Raw genomic sequence first — 18,945 nt, 5'->3', positions numbered from 1 at the left:
TTGTTTAAACGTTACTCTTCTCATAAGATGCTTTGCAAATTAGATTATCAATTTATAAACACAACGACAGGTAGTACTGTTAATGAGTTTCCGCACTCCATGAACACCTGTCAGGTGAAATCTGAGGTGGAACGTGGTCTGTTTATCAGCAATGTCCCCTGAGAGTCTATTGTGATTTTTAGCCAAATGAGTTTTTAAGGTGCCAGTTTCTTCTTATGACACCGGCCTGAGTGGGTGAATGGAGTCTCTAACGGTTGTTATGTTCGTCAGTACATCAAAAGTTATTTTTTTACTCTGCCAGCCACGTGGCTTGAAATAAAGTCAGTGGATCAGGACCACAAGTTTCTTATTTTTCACCTCTTATAGTCTGTGATAAATGAATCACGTACAAAAGTGATTCTGAGGCATATATCGTTGTTGTTTTATATTATGGCTGGCCTTGTATATATATATATATATATATATATATATAGCCCGTAATCATAGCATATCGTCCAGGATATTTATATATATCGGAACTTACAGCTTTCACTTCCTGGTGGCGTTTGATCGCTCTATCCATATATATACTATATATACGTGGTTTCAAAATCAAAATATATATATATATATATATATATATATATCCCTATATACAATCATGGGCGACGATTGTCGTTTAATATCAAATTCCGCTACCTCGAGTATTTCCGATGGAATTTCCGACAGCACTTTGGATAAATGAAAGGGACTGGGAAAGGGTTCTGGACCCATTCAACGAGTCCAGTGAGAGAGATTTACCACCGCGCCGAATTTCTTGGCGCGGTGGAATCATACCAAATTCGCCTTATGGGTTAATTACTTCGGTTCGCGTCCCAGTTTTACTTTTCATTTATCACATATAAACGTCGTGTGAGGAATATCCATCGGAGAATATATATGAATTTGATATATAAACGACATTTATAGCTTCATGATTATATATAAATCACGGTATGATAAAAATTTATATATATATATATATATATATATATATATATATATATATATATATATATATATATATATATATATATATATATATATATACATACATACATATATTAACGTTTACTTCTTATGCCTGTCGACATAATGCTGATCAGCAGTTACGTACGCAGAATAGAAGAATCTATAATAAAGCAAGTGGTCTTTCATATTCATTATCAAACGGCTCTTTCAGTAAAATTCACAAACAAACTTCAGAACAATTTCATAACAAAGAGAGAAAAGCTTTCTTCGACGACAAAAAAAAAAAAAAAAAAATCTTCACTTTATAATAACTGTTACTGTGTTAGATTTTCGAGCCTCTCTTTTGTGCTGTGAAAAAGTATCTACGTATAAATGAGGAACCTGCAATATGAATCGGAATCCGATCACGTCTGAACGGATTGAAACTGTCTGCCCAAAAATGCCGTTGGTTTTATATTTTATTTGCGTAACTTTCCTTCAATACCGACAGGATTGATGAAGCTGTTCGTGCAGCTCATAAATCATCCCAGTGGTCAGAATCGACACCGGGTGCAACAGACATTTATTCATTTCATTTTTTTTCAGTTTTTCTACAATCAGTAAAAGTTTTGCTGCTTCCGTATTTGAGGTCTGAATCATTTTCCGTTCCAAAAAATAGCGTCGATGTCTCTTAATAAATATGCAGCACTAACTGGTTTATGGCCAATGACGACGATATGACGTAAGAAAGGAAGAACAGAAGAAAAAGAGAAATCCTGGAATGACCTTCTTATATACTGTTCGGTTTTGAAACCTAAATATAACTATCAGAGTTTCTTATTTGTTCCCGAAATCTAAGAAATGTCTGAAAGTGCTATCTTTTGTTCTCCCTTACAGAGAGGGTGTGAGCCTTCGCAATATGATGACATTTGCATATTCTCAATCTCCTATTTTCCGGTCCTAGATAAAGGTCTCCCCTTAATCGCCAACCTGGGGTTGCACCTTAATGAACTGCCAATTATGGTGGCGTGTGGCATTGTGGTTTTCTCTCTTCTGAGGCTTTTCCTCAAGCATTTCTCTACCATGTACCGTTTGCTTTCTGTTTATTTGTTTTTAAAGTCTTTCGTCTGTTAGCTTATCTGGTTCAGTCATTAATTAACATGACTGTACATCGTACTACTAGGTCTAGTGCTATTTTTCGGAATTGGAACTGTAATATAAAATTTAGGCCAAAGGCCAAACGCTTGGGCCTTTGAGGCCATTCAGCGCTGAAAATAATGTAGAAACAATTGTTAGGGTGGAAAGTAAGATGAAGGAAGAGAATATGAAGGTAGGTACAGTAAAAGGAATGAAAGGGTTGCAGCTAGGGCCAAAGGCACACTGCATGGAACTTTATGCAATGCCTACAGTGCCCCGCATGAGGTACACTGACGATACTCTCCCCTCTAAGGGGGTAGTGCTGTTTTCCTCAAAAATCACCTTAGCGGACAGTCAAAGTCAAAATCAGTAGAAAATACAAAAGTAATGACCAGCCGGTCTCGGTGGATATCATGTTCTTAATGTACACTTGGCATTTAAAAGTGAGGATACAGATTTTTTAAAAGAAAAACCATATATTTAAATAATGAGACATCTGGCAACTTTTTAGAAAGGGAGGAGCTTCAGTCTTATTATGTTTATTTTTGCTTGAAAAAATAACTTTCAGTCATATTCTACGGTTCTGAAATCATTGATACTTAAATGCAGTATAAGCTTTCAGTACGGTTCAAGTTGTAATTTGCAGCGACAGTTCTGAGCAAAAGAAACATTTTTCACATAACTGCCTGGTGGAAGTCTTGTATATGAATTTTGGCGCCACAATGAACGGAATGCTTGCATAATCATGGAAACGCGATCTTCCATAATGAAATCAAGAGTTAAATTTGAGCTATGTCCAAGAAAAACTTGGGGAACAATAAAGGAATGAATGCAATGTTATGGTGTGTGATGTCAAGAGAGACAGAGAGAGCAGAGAGAGAGAGAGAGTAGAGAGAGAGAGAGAGAGTGAGAGAGAAAGAGTGCGGACGGATAGGCCAATATGTTGAGCTACCATTTCGTTATTTTTTCTTTTAGAGACTGAGCGATAATATATTTGTATAGTATGTTTTAGCATGGAGAGAGAGAGATAGAGAGAGAGAGAGAGAGAGAGAGAGAGAGAGAGAGAGAGACTCATTTGTTGATGTAGGCCGACATGTAGAGCACATTTCATTATTTTTTCTTTTAGAGACTGGGCGATACTATATTTGTACAGTATGTTTTAGCATTGGAGGAGAGAGAGAGAGAGAGAGAGAGAGAGAGAGAGAGAGAGAAAAACAACGTTAAGAAACGTCCAGTTACTTGTGTTTTCCCGCCGATCCCGCTGAAGTTATCGCGGTTCCGCACATCATAGAGAACGCTTTTCGGATTTAAATAGATTGAATCAAATAGCTGTCAAACATTTGATGGTGCCATTAATTCCAGCTGACTTTTAACACCGTGAAATACAAATATGAATCTGTAAAAATTAAAGAAATTATCATTACCTAAGTATGATGATGCAATAATAAGCCTGTTCATAACGGAAAACCAGATTGCCGTTCTGAAAAACAGCACTACAGGAGATATACAAACTATCTTTTAGATTCTATGAACTGAAGTCATTTGAGAAATTCTGATTAGGGGACAACATGGTCTTTTTAAGACAATCTGAAAGTTTTTGTTTTGCAGATTTAACAATATATGATATAATTTGCATTGTATTTTCATATTCTAGAGTAAATTTACTGAGATTATGTGTTTTCTGTAAGAAAAATTAAAATTCGATGAACGAAATCTAAAGAAAACTGTATCTTCACTTTTCTTGCCGGGTGTACATTCGATACATTTAAAAACTGAATACCGATAATATATCAAAAAGAAAAACCGGTGTGTTGAAAGCTATAACAGAGAAGTTCCTAACGGTTACAAACCGGTGATGCCCTCATCTCTCAATATACTCACAAAAAATGGGCCGAAGTCTCTTCGGCGCAATCGAGTTTTCTGTACAGCGTATAATGCTGTATGAAACTCTCAGCCACGGTCCATTTTCAGCCGCGTCCCACGAAACTTTCAGTCACTGCCGGTGGTAGCCTGTGTTGTTGGCATAATAGCGGTGAACGACGCACGATTATGGCTAACTTTAACTTTAAATGAAATAAAAACTACTGAGTGAAGAGGGCTGCAATTTGTTATGTTTGATGATTGAGGGTGGGTGATCAACATACCAATTTGCAAACCCTAGCCTCAGTAGTTCTTAAGATCTGAGGGCGACAGAAAAGTGCGGACGGACAGACAAATATATCTCAATAGTTTTCTTTTACAGAAAACTACAGATGATAGCCATTATCATCTTACTGTTAGCCGGAGAATTTGTTATAATCTCACCGCAAGAACAGTTTGTCTTGGAGGAATTTTTACTCAGTAAGAGTCCTGTTGCTTACTCCAAATAAGGGAGTTTTCATTAATGCAATAAATTTTGATGTAATGCAGTGTTACGTTGGTAAGTAATCTGCAGGCTATTCACGTTAATTGCTGTCCCTTGTTTCTTTTTAATTCAGCCAGTTCTCTGTAAAATATATATCTTCCTTATATATTTCCCCTTTTTTATAATATTCCTTATGAAGAAGAAAGTAACCTCATCATCGCTCATTTTAGCTTATTGATTAATGAAATGTTTAGTTGATATATACCGACATCTTGGTCGAATGACCCTAATATTTTTTGTGTCTGGTTTGTCTCAGTAAGTCTGTAACATTCAGCGGGTCGACTCATTTGCAGAATGAGCCCGACAGACAACATTTCTGCGACGAAGCCAGAGAGAGAGAGAGAGAGAGAGAGAGAGAGAGAGAGAGAGAGAGAGAGAGAGAGAGAATAACAAAAGTCTCCTATGACTAGAACGAAAGTAGGCAAGGTTTCCAGCATCACATCTCATCTCACTTACTCTCCCCTCTCGCTGATTAAAATTCTGGGTGAAATCTTCCGTTTTTAAATGTAATAATGTAAAAGTATTTGATGGTGGAATACTAATATCTCACGGCTATTATTTCTCTCTCTCTCTCTCTATTCTTCTTGATCTTCTCTATCTCTCTCTCTCTCTCTCTAAGCTACGACCTTCATCATATATAGGATAACCATATACAATTATACATAATTGACAGCTTGAGTCAAAATAAACATACTGGGGTTTTATGGAAATGTTCCCAAACTGTTCTTTTCCACTGTCGAGTAGGGGATCGAACGCTGGTCTACTAATTTCAGAGACAAGCCAGTTAACAATTATGTCAGAGAGAGAGAGAGAGAGAGAGAGAGAGAGAGAGAGAGAGAGAGAGAGAGAGAGAGATCCAAACTTGGTTTGGAGTTAAACCCAAAACTATGGAGCATTTTTATCTAACTTTCTCGTCCATACAACAGTTGGTTCCTTAACTAATCCAAACTAGACAGAGGAAACAATAATTACTCACAAAACTATATTGTATCTCTTGAAATCAATACTTATGAACGTATGGGCATGCTCTATGGAGGCATAATACCATTTTTTCCCATAAATAAAAACTTGTATCAGGTAAAAACCATTTGTGTAAGCATGTTATATAATATTTTGAAAAATTTCTGGTCCAGAATTGTTTAAATATTCCAACTTTGAAGGGGTTAATTTGAACTAGAATTTTGTACTACCAGTTTGCAAACATCGATCAATCTATCAAGGTATGTAAGACTTTGTTTATATATATATATATATATATATATATATATATATATATATATATATATATATATATATATATATATATATATATATATATATATATATATATATATATATACATATATATATATATATATATATATATATATATATATATATATATATATATATATATATATATATATATATATATATACACAGCAGAAGTATTTGCCTCACCAGTGAGTGGGTGTTCTGATCCAGAACAGGGCCACTATGATGACAGTAAGTACATTTTCATAGACTCTTTGAGCCTTAGTTGACCTCTGTAGTATATTCACCTGGTAATTAAATGAGTAAGATGGGTCACAGAATTGTGTAAAAGAGCAGTTAGCAGCAACCCTATCTTTAAAAAATTGTCGAGAACAGGGAGCCACGGCCGCCGTAAATGAAGTATTATATACATATATATATGGCGATATATATATATATATATATATATATATATATATATATATGGTTATATATGTATATATATATAGGTCCCGTTATATATATATAATATATATATATCTTATATATATATCTAATATATGTCTGTGTGTGTGTGTGTGCTGTGTAATGTGTGTGTGTGTATGTATTAAACCAATGTATATGTAATGTTTTTCTAAGGAAATATACATATTAACTATATAATATCCGATGATTATTTATATATATATAACACATACTAACGTTTCATTTCTCCGATTTGTTTAAAATACTTTTACAGAGGAATATGAGCATCTTTATCTTATTGGAAAATTCATTTGCACGTTGGTGTAAAATATTAATTTGTTTATATGCAAGACTAATATTGGATGTTTAATGACTCAGAATGAGGGCCGTTTCTGAAGGAAACAGATATATTAACTGGAAGAATATCCGATGATTATATTTACTATATTATAACGAATACTAATGTTTCATTTCCAGTGAGTTTAAAATATTTTTTACAGAATGGAAGGCGAACTCTTTGTTTATTCGCTTTTCATTTGACGTTGGTGTAAAATATTAATTTGTTTAATGCCATCACTAACATTGATGTTTAATAATTTTCAGTCATTAACCAGTTTACGATATCACGCCCACACACACATGCAACATTTTTATACACACACACACACACATACAAATACACACACATATATATATATATATATATATATATATATATATATATATATATATATATATATATATATATATATATATATATATATATATATATATATATATATATACTGGAAGGGATGGGATTTAATATCCAAGAAGTACCAGAAGGCTTAGAAAGTGAAGATGAATGGCGCAGTGTATGTAAAAGGTTTGACACATTGCTGATAAGCCTCCTGTGTAGGCGTATGAAAAAGGAGTTGTAGTTTTAGTGGGAAGGGGGTTTATCCTAGCGATTCTTCAGCAGTTAAGATATGAATGTGGCAGTGACCATTGCAACATTTTTTCTCTGGTGCCACCCCTGTTATAAATACAACACACACACACATATACACACATATTACACACACACATATATATATATATATATATATATATATATATATATATATATATATATATATATATATATATATATATATATATATATATATATATATACATATATATATAATGTGTATATATATAATGTATATATACATAATATATATAAATATGTATGTATGTATGTGTTCAAGCATACAAGTTTTATGTGTATGTATTTATGTTTACATTGATGCAAGACAAAGAATGATAACAGGAAAATCCACAAGCTGCTGAAGAATAACTAATCAGCTCATTAATTATATCATTTCTGTATTCTATTTGATGATTCTTGTACCATCAGTAAACAACGTAAAAGATGACGATCCTAAAAAACAAAACTGAGGGAAACTCTAAAATTTCTAGTCACAGATCATCTGAGTGTCTCCTGTTAAATAACATTTGACATCCAAAGGAAAGATAATTATTTGCAGTGCTAATTAGGTAGCAGCCAATCACCAAGGGTATAGAGTAAATCTCTATTATTAAACCATGAAAAGACTGAATTATGTTCTCATTCGTCTAATAATCATGTTGATTTGGTTTAACAGGTAAGTACAGAAAACGTCATAATAATATCTTTTAAGCACTATTATTATTATTATTATTATTATTATTATTATTATTATTATTATTAAATAGCAAAGCGGGCTCCCACAGAACAGAATGGAGCAATGCGTGATAACAGTAAATAAGACGAAGAGAATAACAAGTAAATGACATGAAACAGCAAACATAAACAAACACAGGATACAAGGCCATGCCACCAAATGAAGAGAGGAAAAAGGAACCAAAGACAAATATCCCGCGGCCGAAACTTCCAAGGACAAACGCCTCAGAGGACACAACCCAGAGCTGCCACACATCGCCATAACTGGCTCTTCATTAAGGTCCAGTCCCCGGTGTTGCCAAGAAGGGCCTGCTTTCATCTGCCGAAGGAAAATAACGTTTATGAATATGCATATGCCATCACACACGAAGGCTCACTCTCCCCGTAAGGAAGGGCAAGATATAGAGTTTTCGAAATTTTTATTTGTCGCTTTTAAAGTTTTTTTTTTTGTTTTTTTTATTTCACTTTTTTTATTTATGAAAAACATGACAAGTGCTTGTTGTTGAACGCAGAGATCTGTGATAACATCTTGTCTATTCCAACAAGGATACGGTTTCATGACAGAAAGATAACATTCCTTTGTCACTCTCTTTCTATTTTTTTTCTCGTCACCCACAAATGTAAGTTTGGTGACATTTTGCCTTGTTGGTCATGAACTGGTTCAAATTTCTCATCAAAGGCAATAAGCCTTTCCCCGTCGCGTCGGCAAAGAAATGAACTTCGTTCAAGATATTTTTGACAAATCTTTTTTTAAATGATCACTATGTGTTTTACTTGCATATGGTTTTTTCGTAGAGCAACACTTCTACATCAGTGTACATATACGGAAGTGTTACAATCTGAGGTGTTTTAATCGACGATTTACAGTTATATACATAAGCAATCAATGAGTATATACCTCCACCCAGGAAGCGCATCGTGAATAAATCAAGTTTTACTAAAAAATGCATTGTACTATTATTAATATACTTAATTAACGCACCTGCGGTGAATTCCTGCCAGGGTAATGGTTTTTAAAGGTTGGAAAAATAAACATACAAAAATCATGAATGAATTCGTTAGGAACGAATTATCACATTTTCATTAATATGGCCAAAATATAATGATCTGCTGTACTGTGACACTACCACGAGAACGGATAAATGGATTTTGGTGAAACCTGGTGAAAACATTCATTAGGACGACTTCCTTCAGTATTAACCTTTCGTGGATATCGATGCAGGTTTGAGTGGTTTCTGTGGCAAAATACTCTCAAATCTTCATCGATATTCACTAAGCTAATCCTTTCTCGTCAGTCAACCGAGGCGTCTTTTCTCCAAGATACAAATTTGTTTGTAAGTTTTCCCATAACCCTCCCTGCTAAAACACAAACAGACAGACTGACAGACAGACAAACAAACTCGAGCAAAACTGAGCTTTCTTTGAGAAGGTGACTTTTATTAGGAGAAAGTTGCCTTCCACATGGAGAAAGACTTTTGCACTTGCTAAATGTACAAAGAATTAAGTTAAAATATTACAGAGAAACTCCTGCCAAATCCCCTCATTCACAACCATTACTGAACATTAATATCCGAGACATCTGATTCTGCAAAGGAAATAACTTTGGAAGTGATTCATCTGTAATATCCGCAGTTGCTCAGATAGGCGAGGTAACACATCTTGGTAGTTTTAGATATGAACCTACCAAGTTGTCAAATGAGGAAAACATATTTTTGTTTATTTTTTTACGTTCCCAAAACCTACAATTTTGCTATTATTATTATCGTAGAAAGGAAAAAATATGCATGGACCGCTATATTTATCAAACAGAATCACTAGAAACATTTATTATATAAATTTGATATTGTACAGGTTTTTCGCTCACGATCATAAACAAGAAGTACAAATATTTAAGTTCTTTTAATTCCATCTTTTCTCTTCGAAACAGTAATTATTATGTTTAATTTTTATTTCTGCTAAGTACTGTTCTTAGATAATAATAAGCACAAAACCGAGAGCATATCTTACTCCATCACATCATACATAAACAAGGTGGCCACATAAAACTCTCCTGAACATAATTCAGTTAATGAGCAAAAAAGTTGTCTACCACAAAACACTCGACGTTCAAAGTTACTTATAATTTATTGTAGCTCAATCCGCTGTGTATTTATTCTGCACTCAAAATGGCTATGAAATCCCTCGTCACGAAAGCCACCACCGTTACCATTGATAGCCCTTCGTTGGGAGAGTCGGTAGAGCTTCGGACTGTCACTCGATGGGCCGGAGTTAAATTCCCCGGCCGGCTGATGAAGAGTTAGAGGAATTTATTTCTGGTGATAGAAATTAATTTCTCGCTATAATGTGGTTGGATTCCACAATAAGCTGGGTCCCGTTGCTAAGTAACCAATTGGTTCTTAGCCACGTAAAATAAGTCTAATCCTTCGGGCCAGCCCTAGGAGAGCTGTTAATCAGCTCAGTGGTCTACCGTAAAACTAAGGTATACTTTTTACCATTGAGACTCTCGAGCAACACTATCAATAATAATAATAATAATAATAATAATAATAATAATAATAATAATAATAATAATGATAATAATAATAATAATAATAATAATAATAATAATGTGATCTGATACAAAAGCACAACTAGAAACCGTCACAAGTTCAGGCTAAACGAAAATTAATGGTGAGCGTCTGAAGTGTAGGAACATGGACAGGCCCTTCACTAAGATTACAGACAATGGACATATCTAATGACCACAACGTGGAAGTCAGTATCATCAGCTTTGGGTTACCTGCCAAAGATATGAGTATTTATGACTGCAAGAGAGTCACCATTTGCCCGCTGGAGTGCTTACATGGCCGAACAAGTGAGGGCCTGATAACGTCAGATCGAGGTTGTAAGGAGGATGTGGCACCCGTGAGCATCCCATTCGTGCAATGCCTTTGATGTTGCCAAAGAAGTGTGGAACCTTGCATTCTTGTAGTGCAACTAGACTGAACTAAGCTGTTGTCATTGTCTTTTCTTTGCAAGGACGTCTTGAAGCCTCTGAAGCGATGCAATGTATCATCGCTGTTCGTTGCTGTCCCATCCTAAAAGAAATAAAGCCAAATCTTCTGCACCCACGTGTCAACACAGAAGGCGTCACTCCGTTCTGCTTTTCCTCAGTGACTGCTGTCACTACACGCTTCAGCCTTAAAATATTTTCACCCATCTTCGCACTTTAGTCTCATCAGCTGTTATGCCTCTCAACACGCATATCTGAGGCGCTTGTGGATGTTGGCAGCAATAAATGTTTCTTCGGTGAAGAAAATGATGACCTCTCCTTGTTTTATTCTTCACAACAAGTCGTTCGGCACCAGAAAAAAACGGAAACTATCAGTCATAATGTAACAATAACTGTCTGGTGATGTAAGATCACATTTGTTTCTGAGTGAAATTGTCAGCAGGCAATACTTGTACATACATTCATACACTGTAATAAAAACCTCAATGCATACTCAAGGGTTTCTTCAGCTAACATCCCGTCACAAGAAATTACAGCAGTCAACAGAGTAAGGTAAATTGGGAACATCAACAGCAAACTAATTGGGCGCAGACAACAGAAAGATAACAACCATTCGCTAACGACAAACAAAAATTAGCTAAACATTCAAACATGTTAATAAGATAAATGCCAACTTACCACATTCACCCCGGCTTTAATAACAATGTTATGCTCCATGGAACGAACTTATATGAATATTGTATACATCATCTACAAAAATACTACTACAGTGCTATACAACAAGTTTCATTAAACCCGGTGAAATCAATTATTGGCCAGAGGATCTACAATACGACATTTGCGTTGTGAACGTCTGGGACAACTGACCAGTTTTCATCATTATTAGAAGTTGTAGCATTATCAATGATAGATAGTGTTGATTTCCTTTGGTAGAAATATGAAACTCCAGAAACTGCGTGCTGTGCTTTATTCCTATTCCTTTAGAATTTCGATATACACTGACTAACTTATTTACAGTTTTACAGTTATAGTCAACAAAAGATAAATACCATATGAGTAATGTTACAATAGATTGATATTTACAGTAGAGTAGTTAAGTTGTTTTCAGATAACAGTATGTACACAAACAACTAAACAAGTAGTTAACATAAACATCACCCTTTCTTTGGGTTTTGACAAAAATAAGAAACTAAACAAATTGATACAACATAAAATAAGGAACAAGTAGGATACATTGCAAACATTAAAATATAAAAACAATAAATTATTCGCCCTTCATCTTTTCTTGCAGACGAGCTGATCTTCTTGGCAATTTAGGCATGTCGCAAATAGGATGATAGCTTGTTTGTTCATCATTAACGTTGGTTTCCGTCAATTTACTAGTTTCTTCCATTTCTGGTATTGCCGATGAATCCTGTGTAGTTGGACGGATATGGATTCTATTTCTTCTATAAATTCCTCCTTCCTTTCCTTCAATTATATATATAGGATCGGTTTCCTTGTGCATGGCTAATGAGCCCTTTTTCCCAACCCTTCTTGTCTGGATTTTGATAATATACAGGTTGCCCGTCGTTTAATGGTGTCATATCTCTTGCAGTTTTATCATAATATTTTTTTATGGATTCTCTCCGGGTTTCACTTTTTTGAGAAACTGGATTGTCATTGTTCATAATTTCAGGAATTATCACCGCAATTTACGTCCCAACATCATCTGAGCTGGACTTAAGTTAGAGTCTTGACGTGGTGTATTTCTCAGCTCTAGTAACGCCAAATATTGATCTTTTCCATATTTTTTGAGTCCGTAAAATCCTTATTAAAGGAACCATCTGTAGTTTTGGTTCTCCAATTGTTCACCTTATTAACATTCTCAGAACCAACTTCGCACATCTCTTTAGCACAATTAACGGTTGCTTCATAAGCCAAACATATCTCGACAGCTTTTTCTAAATTTAAGTTTCTTTCTCGGAGTAGCAGCTCCTGTAGTTTCCCTGTCACCGAAAACACAATTTTATCCCTTATCATTCGCTCTTTTTCTTGAAAATTACATTTATCGGCCTGAATCTTGAGTTCTATCAAAAATGAATTAAATGGCTGTTTTATGTAATTTTCCAAAACCTGAAGGACTGTAACACTTCACTGGTACGAGGACAACAATACTCTTCTAATCTCCTAATTACATCATCAGGATTATCTTTCTGCTCCTCTGTTTCAAAATTAACCTGGTCAAATATTTCTACCATTTGTGGTCCTGCTCAATGGAGTATAATTGCAACCTTCGTTTTCTTGGGTTTAGAACTAGCTCCGCTTGCTGTCATGTAGATGTCCACTTGTCTCCTCCATTTTTTGAAAGTATCAGCAAGATTATCATCCAAGGGGTCTAGTGGTGGAGGCAAACGAAACACAGATTCAGCCATTTTCTTCAGGAAAACACGTTTTGTAACAATAGTCTTCTTTCTTTTTTTTTTTTTTTTTTTTGATTCTTTATATAACCGCTGCCACCATGTTGATTTCCTTTGGTAGAAATATGAAACTCCAGAAACTGCGTGCTGTGCTTTATTCCTATTCCTTTAGAATTTCGATATACACTGACTAACTTATTTACAGTTTTACAGTTATAGTCAACAAAAGATAAATACCATATGAGTAATGTTACAATAGATTGGTATTTACAGTAGCGTAGTTAAGTTGTTTTCAGATAACAGTATGTACACAAACAACTAAACAAGTAGTTAACATAAACATTTAGGCATCATTATTAGAAGTTGTAGCATTATCAATGATAGATAGCTGTATTTCCTGCATTTTAGAACCATAGTCTTTACTGACAGTGTCAACCTCATCCTCAGGTAAACTGACATCAGTGTTTTCAGCAAGCTGTGTCTCCCAGGTGTCCGGTGTTGATGGCACATCACGGCGATATCGAGCTAAATCACTGATAGCAACAGCAGCTTCACGTCCGTCTTTAAATCTAAAATATGTGCGTATGAAGAGTTAGCTTCTGGTGGTTCAACTTCCTCAACAAGAGGATCTTCCTTTCTAAGCAGGCGTCTTCTCAGAAGCACAGTTCCCGATTCGCACAGCCACGTGGGAAGGCTCATTCCTGAAGAGGTCTATCGCTGGAAGATGAACATTCTCTCATGAGGGCCCTCACCAGTAGCAGTGGAAAGCAGGGTGCGAATCGAATGCAACGCATCATCGAGAACCATTTCCCAAGGTGTTGGCGGTAAATCACGAGTCTTCAAGGCAAGCATCACGGACTTCAAACGATCCCAACAAAACGCCCGCATTAGGCATTACCAGGTAGCAAACGGTTGTTTTTCTTTCTGTTGTCTGTCCCTTATTTGTTTACTTTTCATGTTCGCAGTGCACCCTATTCTGTTAACTGCTGTAATTCCTCGTGATGGGATCTATGCTGAATAAATTGTAATCAAAACCTCAATGCATATTCAAGGCTTTATTCAGCCAAGATCCCGTCACGAGGAATCACAACAAGTAACAGAGTAGGTTACGCTGGGAACATCAAAAGTAAACAAACAGGGCGCAAACAACAGAAAGAAAACAACCATTCGCTAACGACAAACACAATATAGCTAAACATTCACACAGGTTATTAAGATAAATACAAATTTACACACATACATACATACATACATACATACATACATACATACATACACATACATAATATGATATATACAATATATATATATAATATATATATATAAAATCATATATAGATATATATATATATATTTATATATATATATATATATATATATTATATATATATATATATATATATATATATATATATATATATAAATATATATATATATATATATATATCATTTTTCATCCTCTACTTGCCTAATTATGTCATTCGGTATATAACGATGCTAATTCAGTAATATGACTGATGTCTTTTTTACGTAACTGAGGTAATACTCCAGCCCACTTATCAAGTGAAAAATCTGAGTTACCCACAACAATGCATTCAACTTGCATTTGGGGTCTTACATTAATTACTATATGGGAGTTAGTTGTGAAATGAGTGTTCTCCACCCTCTCCCGTCCTGTGGTCTATGTGCCTGATACCAGGTCTAGGTCTCTGTCTATCCCGTTTTTCCATGATTTCTTGAGCCCTGCTACTCCCGTTCTATTGATTTTTTGACCGTCCTCATCCTTTCTCATCACTTGTCCAAACCATCTCAGCCTTTGGTATCTCGGTCATTCTTCCAACTTCGAGACACTACCTATCTCCATATCCGGTGAAAGTGGGAGCTTAGCGAGGAAAACAGCTGCCAGTCTCTCCAGCGGTCAGCAGAAATAAACTGAACTCCTCTCATATCCTTTTGGAAAATCATTAGCAATAGCCCTGTACAACGATCAATTTTTTTTATTTCTATTTTAAATTCGTATGTGTTAGCCAAGTTTATCGTGAGAGTTAAGTGAATTTAGGGGAGGAACGTACACCACATTTTTCTATTCCCATTTAGGGATAGGATACAAAGGATATGTGTAGCTAGACGGCTTAACCAAATGAATAAACTTCACGAGACCGTGCAAGTAGACAAGTACCACGTCACTTGCACTGAGAGGCAGTGTCACCAGCAACATAGCAGGCCAGTCACTGAATGTCAGTGAATGCCATGCTTGTGACATGCCCTGACAATCACGCAGAAGGAGGACCATGGTCATAATTTCATTATAAGGTCCTACAACCCAGATTGGCTTCCCAGCAACTCTCTCTGAATGCCGTCACATGTGTAAGGTTTTAACTATGTTCGAAATGAGTGCCAGTTCTGACGGACAACCATTTCAGCACTTACAGAACGATCTCACGGATTTTCATATTAGCATATAGTTAAGGCGTCCTTTTCTCCACTCTACGGGCATTGTATCATTTGTTGGCTGTCCCAGCGCCCGAAAATGGTACAACTGCAAACACTATAATTACGGTAATTAACTTATGTTGAATCTGTTTTTGGTAATAAAACTTATTTGTCACCCGATATTTGTGTGAAATATCTTTAAAAGTAACCATCGCCATATAACTTATCATTTACCCATTTCACCATTATTATAATAAGACCAGTGAACATCTATTTGTTTGTAGAACTTTTGCAACTGTGGTAATTGTAGGTCAATTTTTCTTTAATCGACACTTCATTATTTGTCTACTTTTCTGTTGATGGATAGATTGCATTCCTGAACGCTCTGTCAACACCTATTAATAATTGGTGCTTTTATTCTGGTACATGACTTCCTTGTCCAGGTATTTTGGGTTTAAATGAACGAATATAATATTACTACATGACTTTGAGTGTAACTACATTTAATATATATATATATATATATATATATATATATATATATATATATATATATATATATATATATATATATCTCAGTACGGAAAAACACCAGATACATACATACATACATACATTATATATATATATATATATATATATATATATATATATATATATATATATATATATATATATATATATATATATATATATATATATATATATAGATAGATAGACAGATAGATAGATAGCTATATAAAATATATATATATGCATATACATATATATATATATATATATATATATATATATATATATATATATATATGTATGTGTATATATGTGTGTGTGTGTGTATGTGTGTGTCTATGTAAAATTTACGGATGAAAATGGATGAAACCAAAGGATTTTCTGAGATAAATCCGATCTTATTTGTTAAAAGTGTGTACGAACAATACCAGCATTTAAACCAAGTGATGCAGATATCAGAATTCAAAATAACTGAAAATAGGGTAAAGAAAAATAATGGATCTAACGGAAACTAATCGTGGGAGGTAAAAGTTCCATTTTAAGAATTTGAAATAAAAACCTTTTAATCAAAGGCTATAACAGAAATCAGATCTTCAGTGAGACAAAGCGAAATGGATTACGCGAGTAAGATTTTTTTGTAACTTCTCACACCCAATCAGATTACCAGGGGGTTTTTGTTTTTATTTTTATTTTTTTATTTTTATTTTTTTTTTGGCAGAGTTGGGGTAAGGGGTGTTTCCCCAGAAAGTGGAACCCCTCAGTTAACTCCGACAAAGGAGAAAGAGAGCGAGTGTGAGAACCCAACGACCACTCAGTGAATGAACCTCCATATTTATTTTAAAGGCGGCTATTTATTGTTTATTTTCCTTGTAGTCTAATACAATGTTCCGTAATTAGTGGTTTTGAGAACACATCTGGCACTATGAAAATGACCCAACGATATACACAAACCATATGAATATATATCGAAGGGCTATCACATTTAAACGACACTTTGCAGACACAAGTGACTCAAAATGAAAGACTGAATTTAGCTAGCTATATGAAAAGGCAAGTCTCAAGAAACGCCACTTACTCCGAGTTTTCATTAAAGATATTTTTCCAGGTTTTCTCCTCTTCGAGCCTGAGTGGATCCTTTCCAAGAGTCTGCATTTTCTTAATTGAAAAGGTGTCTGAGTTGAAGTTCATTTTATGTGAATATTAAAAGCCTGAGAAATATGAACTGATAACTAATATTTAGTTAGTCAAATTTTATTGAATAATTTGATACTTAAAAAATAAGAATTCCTGACTGAATAACGTAAGTCTAGTACAGTAAGATCTAGATTGCTATACGGGCATAGATCAAGGTAAAACAAAGAAACTACATGTACACTAGAATACTGCTCTGTGGTTTTTTAAAATCGTCAAATGGGAAGGCCATGGAGGTTGGCCTCCCATACCTTGTTAATGCAATAGGACTATACAGAGCGAGTGAGAGAAGGGGAGGTGGGTGAATTATATATATATATATATATATGACTATTTATCACATCACCGTGATTCATATAATCAGAAAGCTACAAACGTCCTTTAATATCAATTCACTCTACCTCGGAAGTAATATATTTTCATATATATGTTACGAAGGGGAATTTTAGGTGATAATAAGTCCACCGTCCGTGGGATCGAACCAGCGACGGACCGGGGAATCAGGACTACAGTGACACGCTAACCAGTCGGCCACAAGAGAGGTATAAATGAATACCATCTCCCATCAGCCCCACCCGTCGAACTCAGGTGTTTTGCGTTTGGAGGCGATATCCACCCACCTCTGCCATGTTGGCCGTGTAGTGCGTTTGTCGCTGTAGCCATATTATGACTATTTATCACATCACCGTGATTCATATACAATCGAAAGCTACAAACGTCCTTTAATATCAATTCACTGGTTCGGAAGTAATATATTTTCATATATGTTACCGAAGTGGGAATTTTAGGTGATAATAAGTCCACCGTCCCGTGGGATCGAACCAGCGACGGACGGGGAGAATCAGGACTTTCTACAGTGACACGCTAACCAGTCGGCCACAAGAGGTATAAATGAATACCATCTCCCATCAGCCCACCCGTCGAACTCAGGTGTTTTGCGTTTGGAGGCGATATCCACCACCTCTGCCATGTTGGCCGTGTAGTGCGTTTATGCATGTAGCCATATTATGACTATTTATCACATCACCGTGATTCATATACAATCAAGCTACAAACGTCCTTTAATATCCAATTCACTCTACCTCAGAAGTAATATATTTTCATATATATTAAGGGAATTTTAGGTGATAATAAGTCCACCGTCCCGTGGGATCGAACCAGGTGACGGGACGGGGAATCAGGACCTATGACACGCTAACCAGTCGGGCCACAAGAGAGGTATAAATGAATACCATCTCCCATCAGCCCACCCGTCGAACTCAGGTGTTTTGCGTTTGGAGACGATATCCACCCACCTCTGCCATGTTGGCGTGTAGTGCGTTTGTCGCACGTAGCCATATGACTATTTATCACTCACCGTGATTCATTTTCACAATCAAGCTACAAACGTCCTTTAATATCAATTTCTACCTCGGAGTAATATATTTTCATATATGTTACGAGGGAATTTTAGGTGATAATAAGTCCACCGTCCGTGGATCGAACCAGCGACGGACGGGAATCAGGTTACTGTTGACACCAG

The sequence above is a fragment of the Macrobrachium rosenbergii genome, chromosome 54, assembly GCF_040412425.1.
Source record: "Macrobrachium rosenbergii isolate ZJJX-2024 chromosome 54, ASM4041242v1, whole genome shotgun sequence".
In the NCBI taxonomy this organism is placed as follows: domain Eukaryota; kingdom Metazoa; phylum Arthropoda; class Malacostraca; order Decapoda; family Palaemonidae; genus Macrobrachium; species Macrobrachium rosenbergii.
This window is presented reverse-complemented; position numbering follows the sequence as displayed.